This window comes from Suricata suricatta, chromosome 16 (assembly GCF_006229205.1).
Source record: "Suricata suricatta isolate VVHF042 chromosome 16, meerkat_22Aug2017_6uvM2_HiC, whole genome shotgun sequence".
NCBI lineage: Eukaryota > Metazoa > Chordata > Mammalia > Carnivora > Herpestidae > Suricata > Suricata suricatta.
This window is the reverse complement of record NC_043715.1, coordinates 32,882,526-32,906,330: the sequence shown is the minus strand read 5'-3', so window position 1 is coordinate 32,906,330 and position 23,805 is coordinate 32,882,526. Positions and strand designations below refer to the sequence as shown.

At 44.4% G+C, this 23,805-nt stretch overlaps 1 protein-coding gene and 1 long non-coding RNA gene across 9 annotated transcripts in view; one reads left to right on the top strand and one right to left on the bottom strand.

Annotated features, from left to right (window-relative positions):
- LOC115279657 (zinc finger protein 883-like) overlaps window positions 1-6,887 on the bottom strand; it is a 49,523-nt gene extending 42,636 nt beyond the window's left edge. For 2 of the 8 annotated variants that reach the window (XR_003903560.1, XR_003903562.1), the window contains exon 1: window positions 6,376-6,874. The gene's annotated coding sequence lies outside the window, so the exon portion shown is untranslated. Of the gene's footprint in view, window positions 1-6,375 lie in introns of all 8 variants that reach the window. The other 6 variants (XR_003903557.1, XR_003903561.1, XR_003903559.1 and 3 more) reach the window with 6 other exon arrangements.
- Window positions 6,888-7,179: 292 nt separating this feature from the next.
- On the top strand, window positions 7,180-12,910 carry LOC115280678. Its single transcript, XR_003903887.1, has 4 exons — window positions 7,180-7,402; window positions 8,304-9,067; window positions 9,901-9,986; window positions 12,433-12,910. It is a non-coding gene; the product is annotated as an uncharacterized LOC115280678 (long non-coding RNA).
- Window positions 12,911-23,805: the final 10,895 nt, after the last annotated feature.

Sequence of the window (23,805 nt, the reverse complement as noted above, 5' to 3'; positions counted from 1 at the left end):
TCAAAGCCGACAGTCACCTTAGCGCTCATTGTTAGCGTCCCATAGAATATGGACAAATATATAATGACATATATCTACCCCTGTAGTATCATATAGAGTAGTTTCACTGCCTAAAAATCCTCTTTGCTCTGAGTATTCACCCCTTCCTTGACCCTAATCCCTGGAAAACTACTGACCTTTTTACCATCTCCATATCGAAGATGTGTCCTAGAGTAGGAATCGTACTCGTCATCTTTCAGATTGTCCTCTTTCACTTAGCAATATGCATTTAAGTTTCTTCCGTGTTGTTCTCATGGTTTGACAGCTCATTGTACTTTAACACTGAACGGTATTCTGGTGTCTGGTCGCACCACAGATATCCATCCACTCCCCCACTGAAGTATAACAGGTGTTGGCAATGAAAGCTGCTGTATACATCCTCAGGCAGGTTTTTATATGCACTTAACTTTTCAACTCCGTTGGGTAAAGACCAAGGAGAGCAATTGCCAGGTCATTCGGCAAGAGTGTGTTTAGTTTTTTGTTTTCTTTTTAATTGTTTTATTTGGGTATAGTTGACACACAACATGACACTGGCTTCAAGTGGACAACATAGTGACTCAACAGCTCTGTAGGTTATGCTGTGTTCACCGTAAGTGCGGCTACCATCTGTCCCCATGCAACAGTCTTACAGTATCGTTCCCTCTTCTGTGCCTTTCGTTCCTGTGACTTAATGCACCTCACAGCTAGAAGCTGTATCTCCTACTCCCCTTCACCCGTTTCGTCCATCTTCCCACCATAGTTTCCTCTGGAAACTACCAGTTCGTTCTCTGTATTTATGGGTCTGATTCTTTTTGCTTGTTTATTCATTTTATTTAATAGTATGTTTATTTTTATTTTTAAATGTTTATTTTTGAGAGAGAGATGGACAGACAGAGCATGAGCAGGGGAGAGACAGAGAGAAAGAAAGACACAGAATCAGAAGCAGGCTCCAGGCTCTGAGCTGTTAGCACAGAGCCCGATGTGGGGCTCAAACCCACAGACTATAAGACAATGACCTGAGCTGAAGTCAGACGTTTAACTGATTCTGACACCTAGGTGCCCCATGGAAGATACTATACTATCTTCCAAAGTGGCTGCACCATTTGCACTCACTCACAAACTCACATTCAGAGTTTCTGTTGCTCCACATACTGGTCTATATAGCCAGCATTTGATGTTGTCTGTGCCCTGGATTCTGGCCTTTCTCCTCGGTGTGGAGGTGTGGAGCAACCTTGCCATAAACATTTGTTGGTTTCAGAAGTTTTTCAATATTTTTCTCATTTTTTTTACATGAACGGTCACATCATCTGTAAAAATGAAGAATTTTATTTTCTCCTTTCCAATCTAGGTACATTTTATTTCCTTTTCTTATCTCATTGCATTAGCTAGAATTTCCAGTATGATGTTGAAAGGGAGTGTTGAGAGGAAACCTCCTTGCCTTGTTCCTAATCTTAGCAGAAAAGATTTAGTTTCTCACCATTAAGGATGATGCTAGGGTCAAGCTGGCCCCATAGGATGAGTTAGAAAATAGTCCCTCTGCTTTTATTCTCTGAAAGATATTGTGGAGAATTGGTATAATTTCTCCCCTAAATGGTAGAGTTATCAGTAAACACATTCTGGGCTCGTGTCCTCTTTTCTGAAAGTTATTAATTGTTGATTCAATTCTAAAATAAATATGTTTGTTTAGACTGTCTATTCTCATTGTACCAGTTTTCAGATTGTATCTTTCAAGGAATTAGTCTGTTTCATCTAGATTCTCAATTGTGTGGGCATAGAGTTACTCAAACTATTCCTTTTAATCCTTTTAAGGTTCATGGGATATGTACTGATATCCTTTCCTCGATTTCTTTTTTTTTACTCTTTTAATGTCTATTTATTTTTGAGAGACACATAGCATGAGCAGGGGAGGGGCAGAGAGAGGGAGACATAGACACTGAAGCACATTCCAGGCTCTGTGCTTCAGAGCCTGACATGGGGCTTGAACTCATGAGTTGGGAGATCATGACCTGAGCTGAAGTTGGATGCTTAACCGACTAAGCCACCCAAGCACCCTTCAATTTCTTTTCTTTTTGCTCTACTCTTTGTAGTTTCTTCTGCTTACTTTGAATTTTATTTGATCTTCTTTTCCTAGTTTCCTAAGAAGCTTAGGTGATTGATTTTGAGATTTCTTCCATTCTTATTATGCATTCAATGCTATAAATTTCCCCCATACACTATTTTTGCTGCATCCCACAAGTTTTGATGTGTTGTAATTTTAATTTTGTTCAAAAATATTTAAAAATTTCCCTTGAGGTATTTCTGACCTATGTATTATTTAGAAGTGTGTTGTTTAATCTCTAAGTTTTTGGGGATTTTCTAGCTAGTTATTGGTTTGTGATTCCTAGTTTAGCTTCAGTGTGGTCTAAAAACAGATATTATTGCAGTAGAGTTCCCTCCCTAAGGAATGTGGGGGAAAAAAGGAAGAAAAAACCTCAAGATAAAGGGAGCCAACCTGGCTATATGGGTACATGACATTCCTTACGACCCTGTAATAGATCACCTAATCAGACTGAATGTTTGAGTATCAGGATACGTGGGAGACAAAGAAGCAGAAAATGTATAAAAACTATGCCACATGGTGTTCAGGGCTCAGTTCTTGGATATGAACCCAATGGAGCCAGTGCCGGCACCAATGAAGTTGCTTTCTGGAAAGAAAAGCCTCAGTGTCATGACTCTGTGAGAATCCTGCTACGTTCCTTGGGGTTCGCTTCCAGGATTCGGAAACAGCGAGTTTCTACCTCCTTTGCCTCCAGGGTATGAACCTCAGAGTGCCAGAGTGCCATGAGAGGCGGCCTACCCTGCACCAGCTGACCTCCTGTTCTGCAGAAGATTAGCCTCTCCCTGGGCACCAGGATGAGGACCCCATATGTGCGTGATGGAACCAGTGAGGACTAGGAACCGGCTCAGGGAGCGCTGCCCATCAGACTGGTAAGGTTCATTTTGGCAGGCCTGCCCCTAAGAGGCAGAAGGGAAGTCTAATCACCTCCCAGAGTTGCTTTAATAATTCCACAAGGGATGAAGCCATAATTCTAAGGCGCTGAATGCAGGGTGGTGGGTTGGAGTCGTTGTGTGAATGTGTGTGAATGAGATAGGCAAGGGAAAGGTTCCAACCTGGACAAGGGCCAAAGCAAGTGTTGAATCCTGATCTGCAGTTTCATGGTGACCTCGTACAGCTTAGGGCAGACTTCCTCGGGAGTCTGATCCAGGTCAGGGATTGAAACTGAACCCACTAATGCTAAGAGGCACCTGAAATATCTCCCAGAGGAGAGTCCCAGGAAATAAACAAAGCGAGTGTGAGTCGTCTCCAAATTAGTCCCCCTCCTTCCTCTTTTATCCCCGTTTCATGAAAGTTGTTTGTTAAGGCGAGGAAATGGGTGGAAAGCAGAGTAAACCGACTACACTAGAGTGTATGTTGAAGAATTCAAAAAGAGAGTCAGGAAATTATGGTGTGAAATTAACTCCCAGAAAGCTCTGGACACTCTGTAAAATTGATTGGCTATCCTTTGGGGTGGGCTGGCCCTCTGAGGGCTCACTTGATATGGAACTACTTGGCCACATATTCAGGGACATTGAGGGGGACCAATTTCCTTACACTGAATGCTGGCAAGACCTGGTCCTATCCAGGACGCCTTGGCTAAAAGTTTGTATTCAAGAGAGCTGTAAAGATATGATGGCTTGCATTACAGCTTTCTCTAAATACCGGCCAGAAACTGAGAAACCCATAATGTTGGGAGAACCTGAAGAAACCCCACCACCATATGCCCACTGTACCCCTCACTGCCACCTGTGCCCCCAGCCACCCCAGCTGCTGGAGCCCATCGGTCTGTCCCCAGCCCCGAGGCCTCACCACTTCTAGCACCACCAGCCTCCCCGAATGTGACTGCCTCACTTGGACCAGCAGTCTTAACCTCACGTACACCTCCTGGAAGGCGTCTAGAGAATCAGGCCAGTAGAAGCAGCCCCTGGCAGCAGCCACACTGGGGATGCCAGTGAGGGAAACCAGGGGACCCACCTATTATGATCAGGAAGGCCAGATCCAAGTAGGCCAGTGTTTTTGTGTACCAACCCTTTAGCACTACAATGTCCTAAATTGGAAGCGCCATACCCCCCTCTATACGGAGAAACCCCGGCTATGACTGACCTAATGCAGTCCATGATTCAGACCCACAAACCTACCTGGACAGACTGCTGCCAACTTCTTCTGACCCTCTTCAATATGGAGGAGCTTTGCCAAATTACCCAGCCACCCTAAAATGGTTAGAGGAGAATGCCCCGGATGGAACACTAGACCCCCAGGCCTGTGCTCAGGCTCACTTCCCTGGGAAGGACCCCAAATGGGACCCAAATGACTCAAGTATAGATGGAGGGTTTGCAAGCAACAGGAATTTGAGGTGTTGCATAGGACTCCTTCAGGGAGAAAACATTTTCTGAGTTCATGTCATGGTTCTTAAGCAGAGTCATCTCAGGGATGAGAAAATGGCATCCAGTGTCATTCTAATAAAACACTAGCCTCTCTCTCTCATCCCCAGATTTCTTTTCATTATCTTTTCCCTTCACCTATGCAGATTTGGTGAGATAGGTAGGTCTGTTTCTCCCACTTTATTCAAGTCATGCTGAACATCAAGATAATGATGAGAATTACTGCTGGCATAAGCATAAATCAAAATCATAATCCCAGTATAAATGTTAAAAGCTTGCTGGTTTTCTAATGATCCTTTGGAATAATCAAAGAAGATGAATTTAGGGTTCTAAAACAGGATAGAAGTGCCCTGAGTCTAGGCAATAAAGGTGTCAGGTGTGACCAAAATGTTGACCAGAAGAGAGGAGAAAAAATGCTATAAGGACACAGAGATTGTTGCTTAATACTTGCTAAGAGTGGCAAAGCAGGAATACTGGCAGGATTGTACAGAAAAGAGAATTTATAATGACCTAACACTGCAATGGAAAACCTAAAACCGAATACGACTCGCAGAGATTTAGAGCGTTGGGATCTCACAAGAAGCTAGGTTCTTGGTCCATCATTACTAAGTGAATCCTATTTAAGATAGAGGCAAAGCTGCAAATAGTTAAAAGTTGCTACTCATGAGGAATAGGGCTTGGATAGTGTTGGGGCCCAGTAGGCAAAAAAAACCCCTCAAACAATTATTTGGCCTCCTGGGCCGCACATATGGCTTCTGTTCATCCTATGATTTTCTCATTGCTTTGCAAAGAGGCATATACTTTTAGGCTTTGAATCAACTTGGGTCAGTCAGTGACCTTCCCTTACTTTATTTTCTGACTCTTTGTCTGCTGTTGGGAGTGAACACAATCCTCAGCCAAAGATTTGCTTATAAAAGGATGAGCATCTTACCCTTGAATAACTGATGAAAGGCCTTAAGGAATGTAAATCTCCTCACAGAATTCTTCAGGCTTATCTATTCATAAAACCAGACTATATTAGGGAATTCCTCTCTTGTAATGAGTCGATTGTATTTACTACTGTCCTGATAAGAACGACCTTTTCTGGAGCATGTCTTTACTTCAGGGACCTTGAACTATGTAACCATTAAAGAAATGATGTAATCACCTATGGTGTATAAGACCCTGGCTATCTTAATAAAGTGTGGCTTTTCCACCATTCACGTTGTCTGTCTTGTCTGTCTTCTTTCCTGTAGATATTGCGCGATACCAACCCCCTACTCAGGACCTTCCCACTGGGGTGCGTGGGCTGGTCCCCCGCAGACAGGAGTGAGAGAATTTTACAGTTAATTCTTTAGTCTGATTTGTCGGCCTAAACACTGATACTTTTGTTATCCAGATTTTAAAAATGAACTACATCTGCTTCAACGTGCATTATAGCCGCACTTTAGGCAAGGAACTGACTGTGGATTGCTGAGCTCCACAAAGACACACCAGAAAGGCTACCCTTTGCACACACGCCTGCACCTTTGGAGACTGGTGTCAGCTCCAGAGCCCACAATCCCACCCCAGTCCAGGGGTAGTGGTACAGACATGAGAGTCCTGTGGGGTCTCCGATGGTTTAGAGATCCCCACCTCCTCTTCCTCAGGGGAGGGATCACATTCTACCGTCATTTGCTCGCCCTGTCATTCTGAGCATCGCTCTGTTTTGATCGCTCCTTATTTTCCTGCTTTTCCCCCTTAAACCGGAGCCTCCAGCAGGATAACTGCATGCCCTGAGGCCGGCAGAGGGTGGTCCTGGGTAGAAAGTAGGAGAGAGACGAGTCCAGGGCCCAGGGAGGGAAGGGGTGGGACTGGTAAGGCGCAGCTCCTCCCTGCCGTGTTCACGCAAACCTGGGGCAGAGGGACGGGGTCACTCACAACTCCCGGGTCCGGAGCTCCGCTGCACAAACACGAGGGGAGAAGAGCTTCCGACGCTTCTCCGGATAAGCGGGTGTAGGTCACACTCGGGCTGGAAGAATAACAGGCACCAACATCTCCATCACCACCGCGCCCTCGATGGTCGCCCTCTTCCTACCAGTTCACCTCTGACCCCACGAGCGAGTGGGCGGGCAGGCTCCGATGGGGGCGGGGGGGGGAAAAGGAGTGTGTGAATGGGGGCGGGGTGGGGAGGGGGCGGAGAGGAACGGGGCTGGAGCTGGGCCAGACCGGTTTGAACCGAAGGGCTGGCCGACAGGGCGGGGGTGGGGCCGGGAGTGAGAGGTAAACGCTAGGAGAGAGGGGTGGGCCAGGGAGTGGGGCGAATGGACCGGCAGAAGGGAAAAGGAATGCAGGCGGGCCCTAGCAGGAGGAATGCGGAAGGAGTCCGGAAAAATGGGAGCTGGACCCGGGGCGGGGCCGGAAGAAGGCGGTGGAGCCTAGATTGGGAGGAGAGCGGGTGGATGTGCGCGGGGCGTGGAGTGGTGGGGAAGGAAGGGGGCGTGGCCTGAAGTGGGTCCCCGACCTAGCGAAGTGGGGCGGGGACGAATGGGCAAAAGGGCCGGAAGTGGGGCGTGGCTGGGAGCGGACGCGAGATCTGAGGGTGCTCGGGAGGGCCGATGTGGGCGGGGCCAGGAGCCAAGGCCTGGCGGAAGGATGGGCGGGGCGGGGAGCGGAAGCGCCTTCTGGTGCAGACCGGGACTGCGGTGGGGGCGGGGCCCGAAGCAGGGACGGGGCGGAGCTGGGAGCGGAACGGCGGAGACCGGTGCGAAAGCGCCGTGTGAGGGCGACTGGGACTGCTGATGGGGCCGGGGCCGGCAGCGGAAGGGCTGGTGGCCTGAAGGCCGGCAGTATTCGCTGCGACTCAGTCTCTCACAGTTTGCTCGCCGGCTGCCAACCACCCCGCTGACCTGACTGCTGATGGGGGCTCCGGCGAAGGCGCGGTCTATCCCGCCACCGCCCTCGGAAGGTGAGTGCCGGAGCCTGGCTCGTGGCTCCCAGGTCCGCCTGCGTCCCCAGACTCTCTGCTGCTCCTCCTCCTCCTCCGGCTACTCCCCGTCTACTTGTGACCCCTTAAGTCCCCGTCTGTCCCCTTGTGTCACCCTCCGTCCCCTTCCTTCCCGCTTCATCCGTCTGCGTCCCCTTCTGTCGCCTTTCATCCCCGAGGCTTTCTGAGGCTCCTCCTGGTCCCCCTGCGGTCGTTGCAGCCCCCCTCCGTCCCCATACTCTCTGCGGCTCCAGCTCAGGGTCCTCCCGGTCTCCCTGTGTCGCCAGTCTCCGCGGCTCCAGCTCTGGCTCCTCCCCGTCTCCCTCCTTCCTCTTCGTCCCGCTGCATACCCGCGTCATCGCCCTCGTCCCTCTGCGTCCCCCTAGGTCCCTCTGCGTCCCCGTTCGTCCCCTTCCTTCCCACTCCGTCCCCTTGTATTCCCCTGCCCCTTGATTCCCAGACTTTCTGCAGCTCCAGCTCTGGCTCCTTCCATCACCCTCCTAATCTCTGTGTCTCCTTCAATCCCACTTAGACCCCCACCATCCCCCTGTGCACCCAGGCTCTCCGTGGCTTCTGCTCCTCCTATGGTTCCACACGGTCCCCTTCTGTCCCCCTCCATCCTCCACCATCCCGTTGCCTCTGCGGCTTCTGCTCCTCCTCCAGGTCCACCCTGTCCCTTTCAGTCCCCCTCTGTCCCCTGCATCCCCAGACTCTCCGTGGCTCCTGCACCTCCCTCCTCTGACCCGTGCCCCGAGCTCCTTCACCACCGCAGCCCTTCTGGGCCCTGATCTTTCTGCAGGATGATTCTGTCCCCCACGGAACACACAGCCCCACTGTCCCTCCGCAGAGCCTTCACTAACACCAGGCTTCTCCCTGTCCCCAGGGCCTCAGGCAAGCAGCAGCCTCCACCAGCTGAAAGCCCCAGGAAGGGGGCTGGCCAGCACCACCTAGAGCCTGGGCCTTGGCTCCAGGGAGCTTATGGATTGGAGCATCCCTAATCCATGACTGTGCAACCAAGAGCTCTGACTGAGTGACTCAAACCAGGCAGTTTATTTTCCAGTTGCTGAGGTCAGAAATCCACAAGCGGTATAGGTATATGGTCCTGGGTAGGGTCTCACCTGAGATGGTTGTCAGCCGGGCTGCATCTTCTGGAACCTGGCCTGGGGCCACAGGACTTCCTCCCAAGAGGGTGCACGTTCATGGCTGGCAGTCAGTGCAAACTGCCTCAGTTCTCCTCCACGTGGCCTACAATTCCTGAGGGCCTCCCCAGCAGGTCCAACTTTATATGGTTACTAGAGAGAGAAATGGAGAGAGAGATTAAAGAGACAGAGAGCCAGTGAGCACAAAGTGTGTATGAGACGGAAGCTGCAGACCTGCCATCACCTCATTTTGGAATTCTTGGACATTTCCTTATTGCTGCCGTAGTCCATTAGTCACTCCCAGGAAAGGGATTCCACAAAGCCATGAAAATGGGAGGTCATCTTAGAGGTGCCCACCACTGACCTTGGGGCAGGTCAACATTGTGTTTGCATTCCTCCTGGGCCCCACCCCTGCACTGAAGAGGAGGCTCTCCATCATAGGTTCTGATCGCTCACTGATGATCTCTCTCTCATCTTGGAATGTGTTTCCACGTTGCCTTCATCCACGGTAAGCTGTGTGGTCTTGCTCAGGCTCCCCAGTGCTCAGGCTACCTGGTGTTCAGTCTGACCTGCTTTTCTTCTTGACTGATCTGTGGCAGGCTCCAGCAGGTGTGGGCTTTCTTTCACCCGCTCTCATTGTGGTCACCCAGGATGGGCGGGTGGGCAGGGTTGGGTCGCTGGAAGAACCTAAGAACTGGCACCTAGGGCCACTCTGAGCCCTAAAACTCTTTAAGCACTAGTCTCTGTCCTCTCCCTTCTCCCTCATTCTCTGAGGATCTCAGGATGCAGGAACAAAGCTCTGTAGGGGACGGTCTTCTGCTTCCTGAACTTTCCAAAGTGGAAACGTAACAAGCTGAGTTGGGAAGGAGAAGGAGAGGCAACTGTGTCTTGAAGGCCCCCAGGTGAATGCAGGTCTCCTTGCCCCAGACCCTTGTCATTCCATTGGATGGGCCATCTGAGCAGGACACCCACCTTTTCCTAGAAATGTCTTTCCATGTGACTTTATGTTGTCCATTCTTAGCCGTGAAGAGAAGGAATTACATGCCTGACCCTCTTCTAAGGATATGTGCTTTAACTCACTCCTTCACAGTACCTGGGTCTGGTTGGACAGCTAAGCATGTAATATTATTATCACCATTTTAACCATAGGAAAACTAACACAGTGGAATGTGAGCTCCCTTGCTCAAGGTCACATGGCAAGGGCATGATGGTGACAGGATTTTTTTTGGGAATCTTTTCTTGCTTAACTTAAAAAAAACAGTTTATTATTTATTTTGATGAGAGAGTCCCAGATTTAAAGCCACAGTATGATTCTCTGATTCCCTGTTTGTGCCTGGACAGGAGGGGAGGATGGTCCTACTTTGTGCTGCATCTCCATCCCTAGGAGCTGAGCGGCCATTGAATGCTGAGATGCTTCCCCTATGGATGTGAGTCCACTTACTCCTCTCCGTTGCCATTGACAGTTCACTGGATGCACCCCTGAGCTTGGTGAGGGGGTGAAGGACATGGTGGTGGTGGTGCAGGGCACACACGGACAAAGCTGGATACAAGCCAGAGAGATGGAGCCATGGTCTGGGTCAGGCTGGGGGAACACTCTGGGATGACAATACCGACGAGTGGCTGTCCCTTGCCCTTGTACTCAGAGCCTTTTTAGGAACTCTCTTGTCCCTTTCCAACAAAAACCTGAGTTCTCGGTTATGCTGGATGTGGAGGTTCACAGAGGATCAACTCCTAGATGAGTCCCAGGATCAGTGACTTGGTTGTGAGCATGCTCTGTGTTCTGCTCGTCTCTGAGTTTGCCCCACCTTGGGACTGAGAAAGCTCAGTGTGCTTCTCAGGGGTCCCCTGGGCCGGGCCTGTCAGAAGAACAGGAGCTGGGCTAGAGCCCTTGAATCTGTATTCCTGGGGTGACTAATGCCTGTCACAACCTCCATGTACACCCATCTCACCTTGACTTCTTCTCTCTTAGGTCAGTGGAACCTTAGTCATCAAAAGCTTAAAGTTCTAGAGTTTTGTTTTATCTCATATTAGATGTTTGGCATCATAATGTTACACATGCAGGTCTTGGCACTGAGAGTAAGTAATTCCCTAGACTCTGCCTGGTGCCCTTTGTGTCTGCCAGGTGTGGGACACATTTGTGTAGATGAATGGAATACAATATACCCTTGCATATCCTTCACTTACTGGTTGGCTTGACATAAATCTGACCCCTGAAATGCTGATACCAGCCAATCCACACCACTTCGCAAACCAAGTAAGGGATGACCTCGCCCAGTGTGGGTATGGAAGGTGAGCACAAACCTACACGTGTCCAGATCATTCCTATGACCATCTTGACCCAACCGTGGACTTTGCACACATATGCTCACCATAGGAACTATACTGGACCCTCCTGGGGGATGTAATTGAGGCCCTATTTGCCGGAGGCACGCTCCAGCACGTCCAGGGCTCCCTGAAGGGGTAGCGACAGACGAAAGCAATGAAGAGACACTCACGCAGTTTCTTAATTGGTCCAGCCCACCATTGTCTTCTCCTATCTCCTTATTATCCCCATATCTCCTGTATTTTCTGTATCTCCTTATATCTCCTCCTGTATCTCCTTATTAACTCCTGTATTTCCTGTATCTCCTGTATCTTATCTCCTATCTCACCAGGTCTTGGGCTTTTATTTATAGACTTATGACATCAAAAGGTGGAACTTTTACAAATAATTCTCAGTGATAAAGATGCTTTGAAAAGGGTGCAGAAACAGGTTTTACAGAAGCATTTCTTCAGAACTATTCTAATTACAATGAGGTAACTTAAACATCATAGAATAACAGGATATTCTCAGTGAAAAGCAGATAACACACATTTGTTTGAACTGGTAGTAAATCTTACAACTAAGAAGACAGCAGGATGTTTTCAGTGAGAAGCAGATAGCAAACACATTTTATAACAATGATGCTAAAATTCACTCATAGACAGGGCTAGGAGGCATTCTATTTGGCTCACAAGAGGAAGAATACATTCGAGATGGTTAGTAAGTAAACCTTTTGTCAACCTTGTTCTTTGATGTTGAAGGTGTAAGCGCCATAGGCGCCCCTAGAAGAGCCGGACTTTGCATATGAGTTTAAGTTGTAACTACTCTTACCCATCCTCACAATGGGCACCAAATTAGCATATGTATGCGCAGCAGCTTATGCCTGGCTCTTGTTTGTTTCTATTTCCTAAGTTAGGCTTTCTGTCTCCAGGCCAGGGTAAACATTATCTTTGTGTCCTTTAGCCCCCTTTATTTCCATATCTTAAGTTTGTGAAGCTCAATAGAAGAGCCTTTTGACAAACATCTGCAGTGCCTTGTTTTACTTCCTCTTCATAGAGGTGGGAATGTGCTTCCTCCCAAGAGGTTTCTGGGGAATATCGGTCTGATTTGGAACATTGTGAGGCCTAATCAATAGCAACAGGCTTAATTTTACATGAGCAATGAGGTTACAGAAGGAGATGCTAGCTTCCGCCCCTGTGGCAGGAGCCGTGCTATGTCTACCATTTCCTTACTGTGACTGTGTCATCCAGCAAGGCCAGTGCGGCTCCCAGCACCTATTGAGCAGGGACAACTGCCTGTCCACTATCACCTGCTCATCTGTTCCCTACCCTGCACCTGGGGCTACAGGAGACCCCCTCAGGGTCCTTGACCGCTACTGTGCCCATGTGTCACCACCAGGGAAGGGTGGGATGTGCATACCTCCATGAGAGGATTAGGGTGTTCTGGGGGTGGTCAGCGTGCAAGGATTGGTGTGTGGGATCCTCCAGGACTTTGAGGCTCAGAGCGCCGACCTAGACGTTGAAGAGAAATGCCTTGGACACAAGTGACCTTCCACTTTCCCTTTTTTGCAGATCCTGCTCATGGAATACTTCTGGTCAACTCTGAACAGGGGTTAAGGGCACCTGTGTAAAGGAACATAGGCTGTTATGGAGGGAGCCCAGAGAACAGATTCAATCAGAGAGGGTAGTCATGCTTGGAAGGGAAACCAGGTCCTGTGAGCAGATCTTTCAGAGTCTCCAGAATGAGACCAGCAGTGAGAGATGCATTTCACCTAGTAACTACATCCTCAACATGCACACATACCCATATACCTGAAAAAGAAGGTTTTGCAAAAATTTACCTACCCTCCATTGTGTATTCTCTAACAGTGGGTAGCTAGTTTTCAACTCTTGTTATAATCCACCAAATAGATTCCATCCCCTAAAAGTGGAATGGAAAACACTGATTTGTGAATTTCCCACGCAGGGTCCTAAATAATTCCTGCCATGCCCAACTATCTTGAGCCTTGCGGGATGGAATCTGAAACATCGAGAATATCATGATCTTGAACTCAATATGGACCAAGTTCCATAGTTTCTTCCATTTTATCATCATAGGGAAAGGGTGAGGAAACGTCAACATTTGGAATGATTCCAGGAAAGTATAATCAGCATCTATAGCATCAGTGGGCATGAAGCTGCAGAGAAGTGCTCTGGGCGATAGTGTGTGGAGAGCCCACCTCACTAACGTCGACTCTAGATTATGGAGGTGGTTGGTGTCCAGCAATAGTTTCCCGAACACAGATGCAACATTGCATTGATCTCCATGACCCAAGGTCAGTTAGACACCCTTCCCTGAATCCCCACCCATCATTGCTATTCCCCAGAAGGTTCAGCCAGTGCTCCTGAAGGACTCTCCCAATTCCCAGCTACCCCAGGAATTGCCGTGGTCTGACATCCTGCTTACACTCTGACAGAAGAGGAATGGCAAAACCTGCCATCCTTCTCCAAACCTGGTCCACGCCAATGCCATGAACATGGAGGTGAGAGGCACACCGCCTCCACACTGCAGGGCTGAGTGAGTTGGAGGCCGCCACAGAGGTTGAGTGCTGAGTTGGGTCCCAGAAGAATGTCAGAGAGGGGCCCTGCTGCAAATGCTCCCTGCAGTGGATAAGGCCGTCCCCAAGCCGTCCTGCCTGGAGTCAGGCTCCCCCTCTTATGTCTTCACACTGGCAGGGTTATTAGTCAAGTGGGGTTCCCCGCTCCAGAAAGCAGAGGATGACATTGATCAGGCACCTATCAGTGGTCCTCCTGGCAAGGCACGGCTCCCTGGAGAAGGGTCCCGCTTCCAGTCAGAGGTAGCTCCCTCTGGGATAATCCAAAACTGGCTCCAGGCCCAGGTTGCTCTTGAAGGAAGGAATGGAGCTGTGTGGGGTTGGGGTTGTCCTAGGAAAAGCCTAGAGAGAAGGAAGAAAGCAGAATTGGGAAGGACGGTGATCTTGCAGGGTTCTCTTCTCTAGTTCTGCTCAGTGCTGCCCGATCCATTCCTGGATAGAGGTTTGGAAAGGCCTTAGGCCCAGCAGGAGGAAACTCCAGTCCCCCTTAATTCTGGTGTCCCTGTTCTGAAAGGGGTGAGGACCAGTGTCAGTTTCTAATCCTGGAAATAACTTGGGTTTTCGTAAAGGCAATCCAGATTCACTTTCTTCTCTCTGGAGGGTGTGGATGCCGTAACATCCTGTAAGGCCTATGCAGGGTTTTTGGGGTGCAGAGATCCAGGGGAGAGTCACCATGCTCAGACTTGCCCTGCCTCCTAACCTTAGATACATTCTCAAGTGTCAGAGCTCAGACCAGCAAGAAGTCCACATTCAGCCCTCAGAGGCTGACCCTTCCTGTGGGTGTGGTTACTGCCTGCAAATTTGCAAGCTGGGGCTGGGGCTGCCCAACCTGCCCAGCTCCCTCGTTTCCACCCACTGAGATCAGAGTGCAGATACGATATCCATGAGGCAGTTCTCTTCCTGACTCTAGCTGTGAGCCACCCGGTGTCAATGCACATGTCCCCACCAGGGTCCCAGCACTGCTCACTACTTAACAGGTTTTTCTGGGCAGCTGCTTTACCTCTCAATGATTGGCATGTCCTCCTTCACATGTGGAAGTGGAAGAAAAAGCTCCCCAGGATATCCGTAGGCAAGGAAGAGGCCCCATCATAGCATGTGATTGCAACAGGATGATAAAGAGGGTCTGCTTGATAAGGTTTTGGTCGAGATTGCAAATGTCCATAACAAGGTATGAAATCTGTATGTAGCTAAGAGATTGTGGTTTTGGTATTGTCGTCCTTGATTCCTCCCCTAAGCCAGAATAGGACAGCTAACAGGTTGAGGAGAGGGAAGCAAACGATTATTTGAATGAACCTGTTGCAAAGGATATAGCCAACAGTGTGGGCTGGCCCTGGGTCTTCCTGGAGGGGATGACCCAAGGAGAGAGGTGAGGCTGCCCTCCTGTGACTGAGTCCATGGAGGAGGTGGGAGGCCTGAAAGTCTGGACTAAGCCTGCCCTGACATGCCAATGGGGACATCAGTGTAAGCCTCCCATAGCCCCTCCTACCTGCGGGACAGTCACTGCACCAGGCCATCAGCTGCAGTGTAGATGTCCTACCTAAGTGAGTCCTTCCTTACTCTTGGAGGTCTCCTGCACCGTGCTCCTCCCTGCACAGAACCAGACATGGGGATTTGGACTCACAAATGGTGAGATCATGACCTGAGCCAAAGTCAAACACTCAACAGACTGAGCCACCCAGGCTCCCCAAGGGTATTTGTTACCTTACTGCTGAGGGCTGTAGCTGGCTGTGTGTGCTCATCTGCTTCCACAACTGCTTGTCAGGTTCATGTGTGAGGCTGAATCTGTCTTGTGCAGTGGTTTACACCTGGAATTTCCATCTCCCTTGTCCCCTCCTCCTCCCTTCAAGTTCTCATTCTTTCTCCCATCATAGCATGGATTGTCCCTATAGGTCACACACAGAATATGTTCCTGATGTCCCCAAAATGTGGCAAAAGGGAGAGAATGGTGGCCAACTACACACGAAAGATGCAAGCGACCATCCAAAGAAAATGGAACTATTTTTTTTTAATCTTTACTTCCTTCTGTAAGAGAATGATCACTGCACACTGCACAATCATCCCCAGAAATAGAACCTTTCCAAGAACTAATACCTCCTTCTGTGCTCCCATTCACTGCACGTCTCTCCACAGCCACTGGATAAGAACATCAGAAGTATGTGTTAATCATTACTTGTGTGATTGTGTGCTGTTGCTTACATATGCTTTTCCAACCAATATATGGTTTAGATTTCTTACAACTTTATTGAAGGGGTATTTTACTGGTTCTTAATAATTAACCTCAATGCTCTGCTAAAAGATTATTTCCTGTCTATATAGCTGTGGTTCATTCCTTTCAACACTGTGGACCTCAGAGTATTTATCCATGCACTGCCCACGGTTATCCTCTCTTTTTGCACAATTATGAAGTCTGCTGCTAGGAGCACATGTCCACACGTTTCCTGTACATTTTTGTAGACTGGCTATTAGCCCTCTGTTAGGAGTGGAAATATAGATCTTGAGGTGCATGAATGTACCATTTTATAAGATTCAACCATTTACTTTTCAGAGTGAGTGTATTTGTGTTCATTTCTAGTAGCCACGATTCAGAGAGTCTATCAGTGTGTCTTCTCACCAAGACTTGATATTGTCCATCTTTCTAATTTCTACTGGAATTAATGTAGGATGTCATAGTGCACAGATGTGCCTGTGGCTTCTTAGGGTTAATCTGTGGAAGCTTCTCTATTTTTCCCCATATATCTTCCTTTTTCTGAGAAAATTTCCTTTATGTCTTTTGCATACTTCCATCCTGGATTCTTTCACTTTCTCTTACTGTTTTGTTTTAATACCACCTTTCCATTGATCCTTCATTGTCTATAATTGTGCAAATATCTGCTACAGATCTTAGATTTTTAAACTTCCTTTGCATATTTATTTTCATGAAAAGAAGCTTTTCATTTAATACACTCAAAATTATTACATTTGTCAGTCTGTTTTATATAGCTGTCATCTTTGTGTCTGTATACAGGTATCATCTCTTTTAGGAAAGAAGAGCACTTTATCTCTTTTATTCTGAATGTCAACCTTGCTGTATAAAGGATTCTTGCCACCAAAACTCAAACAGGAAGAAATAGAAAATTTGAATTGGCCCATAGCCAGCAAAGACATTGAATTGGTTATCCACAATCTCCCAACAAATAAGAGTCCTGGGTCAGATGGCTTCCCAGTGGAATTCTACCAGACATTTAAAGAAGACCAATTCTCAAATGTTTCCCAAAAATAGAAGTGGAAAGGCAGCTTCCAAACTCATAAAGCCAGCATTACCTTGATCCAAAACCAGACAAGGACCCCACTACAAAGGAGAATTAGAAGCCAATATCCCTGATGAAACTGGATGCAAAACTTGAGTTCAACACTATATCAAAAAAATTCTCCGCCATGATCAAGTCGGATTTATTCCTGGGCTGTAGGGCTGGTTCAATATTCACCAATCAATTAAGGTGAAACACCGCATTAATAAAAGAAAGGATAGGAACCGTATGATCCTTCCAATGGGTTCAGACAAAAGATTTGACAACATACACCATCATTTCTTGATAAAAACCCTCAAGAAAGTAGGGATACAAGGAATATACCCAAACATCATAAAAGCCATATATGAAATGCCCACAGCTAATAACCCCAATGGGGAAAAACTGAGAGCTTTCTTCCTAAGATCAGGACCATGTCAGGAATGTCCACTCTCACCACTGGTGCATAGCATAGTACTGGAAGTCCAGGCCTCAGCACTTAGACAACAAAAAGAAGCATCCAAATCAGCAAGGAAGAAAACGTTCACTCTGCAAAGTCACGGTGTACAGTCAATGTATAGGGATCACTTTCATTTCCATACACCATAATGAGGGAGCAGAGTTATCAAAGAATCAGCCCATTTACAATTTCACCAAAAACCATAAGATACATAGGTATAAAACTAACCAAAAATGTAAAAGATACATACCATGAAAACTACAGAAAGTTTCTGAAAGCAATTGAAGAAGACACAAAGAAATGGAAAAACATTCCATACTCATGGATTGGAAGAACAAATAGGGTTAAAATAAACCACCCAACACAACACTTTCCATGCAATCCCTATCAAAATAGCATGTGCATTCTTCACAGAGCTAGAATAAACAATCCTGAATTTTTTAATATCATTTCTTGTAATTGTGCCCCATTTTCCCATAAGCTTTCTTTACCCTTTTTTCATTGTTAACTTTTTTTTTTTCTCTCCTCCTCTAAATGGTATTTTTCAATCCTATCCTCCATGTCCTATCCTCCACCTTGCTGATTTTTAATTTTGCATTATTTGGTCTACTTTTCAAATTATCTATTGAATTCTCCATTTATATTTTTCAAGTCTGGGAATTCTATTTGATTCCTTTTCATGATTGCTCATTCTTTGTCACATCATTTTTCACATTGTTTTCTTTATTTATTTATCTGTGTTTTCTTGTAATTCACTAAAATCCCTTAAGAAGATTGTTGTGACAGTTGACAGTACAGTTAGACCTGCATTTCTTTAGGGTCAGTTATTGGAGCTTTTTAAGTTTCTTTTGGTTGTCTCCTATTTACTTGCTTTTTCATAAGCTTTAATTCTTTACACTGGATCTGCCTATTTGACTAATGGAGATCTTTTCCCACACTTTATAGGTTTGCTTTGGCCGAGACAGTTTTTCACCAGTCAGTTTAGTTTGTTTCTAGGTGTGTCTGCTGATAATGTGTTTGGGGAGGTTGGCCAATTGAGACTATTATGGTCTCTTTGGACCAACTGTTTGGGTTTTAAAAAAGGAAATAGAGGGGTGTTCCACTGGCTGAGAAAAGCCGGATAGTTCTGCTGGCTTGGTTCATTACCCTGTACATATGGAGGATGGGCTGTGCAATTGCCTGAATTTTCGGATCAGACTTACCAGATGGTCATGAGACTGGGTAGTAACTTCAGCAGTAAATGGGACTATGACTTAGTTTCCCTGCCCTGACAGAGCAGCAGGCCAGGGAACAAGGCTCCACAGCGTAATGGTTAGAAGCCCAACTCAGGCTTTAGTGTGGACTGAATTTCCTGGTCAGGTAAGGCCACCAGCTTTGCTGTTCAGATAGGGTGAGTCATAGGCTCTGCTCTCTGGGTTTTATTCTTCCAAGGTTTTCTTTAAATTCCATGTAATTAAAATACAGTGTAAGATGATTTTCAGGTATAGAATTTAGTGATGGATCACTTACATACAACACCCAGTGCTCATCACACAAGTGGTCTCCTTAATACCCATCACCCATTTACAACATCCTCCCACCCACCTCCCCTCCAGAAACCCTCCACGGTTTCTTCTCTATAGTTAACAGTCTGTTTTATGATTTGATGCTCTTTTTTTCACCTATATATTCATTTTTCATTTTTTAAATTCCACAAATATTTGAAATCATTTGGTATCTTTCTTTAAAACTGACTTATTCTACTTAGCATACCACTCTCCATCCACATCACTGAAAATGACAAGGTTTGATTCATTTTGTATGGCTAAGTCATGACCCATGGTGTGTGTGTGAGAGTGTGTGCGTGTGTGTGTGTGTGTGTGTGTGTATTTTTTCCAAATATCTTCTCCCATTGCGAAAGTGGCCTTTTAGTTTCATTAATATATATATATATAAAAAACATCTTTTTTCTTCATTAATTAGCTGAGTGATATTTGGGCTCTTTTCATAATTTGACTATTGTTGATAATGCCCCTGTATACTTCAGGTTGCATGTATCCCGTTGAATTGTTATTTTTATATCCTTTGGGTAAATACCTAGTAGGGCAATTGGTGGATCATAGCACAGTTATATTTCTAACTTTTTGAAGAACCTCTATGTTGTTTTTTAGAGTCAGCATCTGTTTGCATCCCCACCAACAATGTAAGAGTTCCTCTCTCTCCACATGCTTGCCAACACCTGTTGTTAATTTTAGCCTTTCTGACAGGTGTAAGGTAGTATCCCATTGTACTTTTGATTTGTATTTCCCTGATGATGGAGTAATGTTGAGCATCTTTTCATGTGAATGTCTTTTCATCTGAGTGTCTTCTTTGGAAACATGTCTATCATTTTTCTGCCCATTTTTAAGCTGGACTATGAATTTTTTGGGTGTTGAATTGTGTAAGATTCTTATGGAGTTTGGGTACTAACCCATTATCAAATAGGTCATTTTCAAACATCTTCTCCCATTGTGAAAGTGGCCTTTTAGTTTTGTTGATTTTTTTCCTTCATTGTGTGGAAGTTTTTATCGGGATGAATTCATAATAGTTTCATTTTGCTTTTGTTTCTCTTGCTTCAGGAGACATATCTAGTAAGAAGTTGCTTTGGCCTGTGTGTCAAAGAGGTTACTTCCTGTGTTCTCTAGGATTTTGATGGTTCCCTATCTCACATATTGGTCTTTTATGCATTTTAAATTTATTTTTGTGTATGGTGTAAGAAAGTGATCCAGTATTTATTTATTTATTTAGCATGTTGCTGTCCATTTTTCTCAACACCATTTGTGGAAGGGCCTGCCTTTTTTCCATTTGGTATTCCTTATATGGGTTTCATACTCGGGTAATGCTGGCCTCAGAATGAATTGGGAAGTTTTCCTCTTTTCCATTTTTTGGAACAGTTTGAGAAGAATATGTATTAACTCTTCCTTGAATGTTTGTTACAGTTTAACTGTGAAGTCATCCAACCCTGGTCTTCTGTTTCTTAGATTTTTTATGATTGATTTAATTTCTTTGCTGTTTATCACTCTATTCATTTGTAATTTCTTCCTATTTCATTTGGTAGTTTATATACTTTTAGGAATTTATCCATTTCTTCCAGATTGTCCTATATAGTTCATAATATTTCTTACGTATATACTTTTTCTATTTCTGTAGCATTGGTTGTTATTTCTCCCTTCTCATTTATGATTTTATGGATTTGGCTCCTTCCTGTCTTCTTTTTGTAAGGCTAAGTGGAAGTTTATCAACCTGATTAATTTTTGCAGAAACTAATTCCTGGTTTTATTGATCTGTTCCAATGCTGTTTTAGTTTCTATTGATTTCTGCTCCAATCTTTATTATTTCTTTCCTTCTATTGGCTTTAGGCTTCATTTGCTGTTCTTCTTCTAGCCCCATTAGGTGGAATGTTAATTTACTTACTTGGGATTTTTCTTGCTTTTTGAGTTTGACCTGTATTGCTATCCAGTTTGCTATTATGACTGCTTTTGCTGAATCCGAAAGGCTTTGCACCATCTTGTTTTCATTTTCATTTGTTTCCATGTACATCTTATGGCTTCTTTGATTCCCTGGTTGACACATTCATTGTTTTGTAACATATTGTTTAGCCTCCATGGAGTTGTGGTCTTTCCAATTATTTTCTTCTGGTTGACTTCCAGTTTCATAGCATTGTGGTCAGAAAATATGGATGGTATGATTTCAAAATTTTTGGATTTTTTGAGGCCTGATTTGTGGCCAAGCATGTGATCTATTCTGGACAATATCATATGCACTTTTAAAGAATGTATCGTCAGCTCTTTTATAATGGAATGTTCTCCAAATGCATGTTAGGTCCATTTGCTCCAGTGTGTCATCAAAGCCATTGGTTCCTTGTGGATTATCTGCTTAGATGATCTGTCCATTGCTGTAAGTGGGGTGTTGAAGTCCCCTACTATTATTGTATATTAGTATCAATGAATTCCTTGATGTTTTTTATTGTCTTCTTTTGATGTTCCCAGGTTCAGTGCATAGATATTTACAGCTATTAGATCTTGTTGGAATATTCTCTTTATTATAATGTAGTAGTTCTCTTCATTGCTTGTGATAGCCTTTGTTTTAAAGTCCAGTTTCAGGGCGCCTCAGTGGCGCAGTCAGTTAAGCAGCCAGCTTCGGCTCAGGCCATGATCTCACAGTGGATTCAAGCCCCACATTGGGCTCTGTGCTGACAGCTAGCTCAGAGCCTGGAGCCTGCTCAGATTCTGTATCTCGCTTTCTCTATGCCCCTCCTCTGCTTGCACTGTCTCTCAAAAATAAATAAAAACCATAAAAAAAATAAAGTCCAGTTTCTCTTTTGTAAGTATTGTTAATCTGGCTTTGGCACTATTTGAATGATAAATAGTTCTCCAACCCCTCTCTTAAAATATACTGGTATCATTAGGTCTCGAACGAGTGTCTTGGACATACCTAGAGAGGGGTCCTTTTTTTTTTTTTTAATCCATTCAGATCTCTATGTCTTTTTAAAGGATAATTTAACTCTTTCACATTCAAAGAAATTATCGATAGATATGTATTCAGGGCCATTTTATTATTTTTGTGTGGTTTTGTCTGACGATTTTTTCCAGTCCTTTTTTTCATTGTCACTTTTTGTATCTACTCAAAGTTCTCTTTATTCCTTGTAAGGCTAATTAATGGTCATGAACTCCTTTAGTTTTTTTGTTTGTTTGTCTGGGAAACTCTTCATCTCTCCTTCTCCTCTGAATGGTAATTTTGCTGCATAGAGTATTCATAGTTGCAATTTTTTTTCCTGTATAACACTTTGAAAATATAAGACCACTGCCTTCTGGCTTGCCAAGTTTCTTTTGGGAAAACTCCAGCTAGTCTTATAGGTTAGTTAAGAACATCTTTTATCCTGCTACTTTTAAGATTTTTCTTGATCACTATAGTTTGATATTTTACTTACAATATTTAATGTGTATTGTCTTACACATTAAATAGTGATGAGTAGAGTACTTTGACTCTACACATATATCAATGGACAGATCATGCAGACAGAAAATCCATAAGGAAACAATGTCTTTGAACAACACATTGACCCAGATGGACATAACTGATATATACAGATCATTCCATCCAAAAACAACACAATACACATTCCTTTAAAGTGCAGATGGAATGTTATCTGGAATAGATCACATATTAGACCACAAAACTAGCTTCAGTAAATTTAAGAAGACTGAAATCAAACCATGTACCTCTTCAGAAAACAATGATATGAAACTAGAGATAACTCATAAGAAAAAAAAACCTGGAAAAAAACACAAACACATAGAAACTAAACAACAAGATACCCACCAAAAAACCCCAAGTGTCATAGACGCAATCAAATAAATTTTTAAAAAATACTTGGATACAAATTAAATTGAAAACATACTGGTCCAAAATATTTGGGATACTGTGAAAGCAGTTCTAAGAGGGAAATATAGTGATACAGGCCTACCTCAAAAAGCAAGAAAAAAGCTTAAATAAACAATCTAAGATCACAACTAAAGGAACTAGATAAACAAAGCCTGAAATGAGTAGATGAAAGGAAGTAATGAAGATAAAAGGAGAAGCAAATAACATAGAGATTAAACCAACAAAAACAATGAACTCAAGACCTAGTTCTTTAAAAGATAGCTATAACGGGCAAACCCTTAGACACTCACCAAGGGTGGTGGGGTGGGGGTGGGGTGGGAATAAAGGCCCAAATAAATAAAATCAGAAACAAGAGTAAAAAAGTAACCACTGGCCCCAAAGAAGGACAAAGAATTATAAGATAATACTACAAAAAATTACATGTCAACAAATTTCATAACCTAGAATAGGTAAGTTGCTAAAAAAAATCCAATCTTCTAAAACTAAACAAAGAAGAAATAAAAAATCTCACCAGACTGATTAATAATGAAATTGAATTAAAATTAGTAATGAAATTAAATTGATAATTAAAAAAATAACACAAAATAAAGGACAAGGGCCAGATAGCTTCTCAAATGAATCTTACTAAACATTTAAAGAAGAGTTAATACCTTTTCTCCCCAAACTATTCCCCAAAATAGAAGAGGAAGCAAAGCTTCCAAATACATTCTATAAATCCACATTACTCTGATACTAAAAACAAACAAAGGCACCACCAAAATAAATAAATAAATAAAAGTACAGACTAATAACACTGATAAACATAGATTCAAAAATCATCAGGAAGTGGTGTCTGGGTGGCTCAGTCAGTTAAGCGTTCAACTTTGGCTCGGGTCATAATCTCACAGTTCATGGGTTTGAGTTCTCGCATCAGTCTCTGTGTTGACAGCTAGATTAGAGCCTGGAGCCTGTCTTCAGATTCTGTGTCTCCCTCTCTCTCTGACCTTTCCCTGTTCACACTGTCTCTCTCTCTCAAAAATAAATTAAAAAAAATTTTTTTTAATTTTTTAAAAATTTAAAAAATCAAGAAAATATTAGCAAAACTCATACAATAATACTTTAAAAAGGTCATTCATAATACTTAAGCAGGATATATTCCAAGATTGCAAGAATAGTTGAATATTTGCAAGTCAATCAACGTGATATATCACATCAACAAAATGAAGGATAAAAACTATATGAT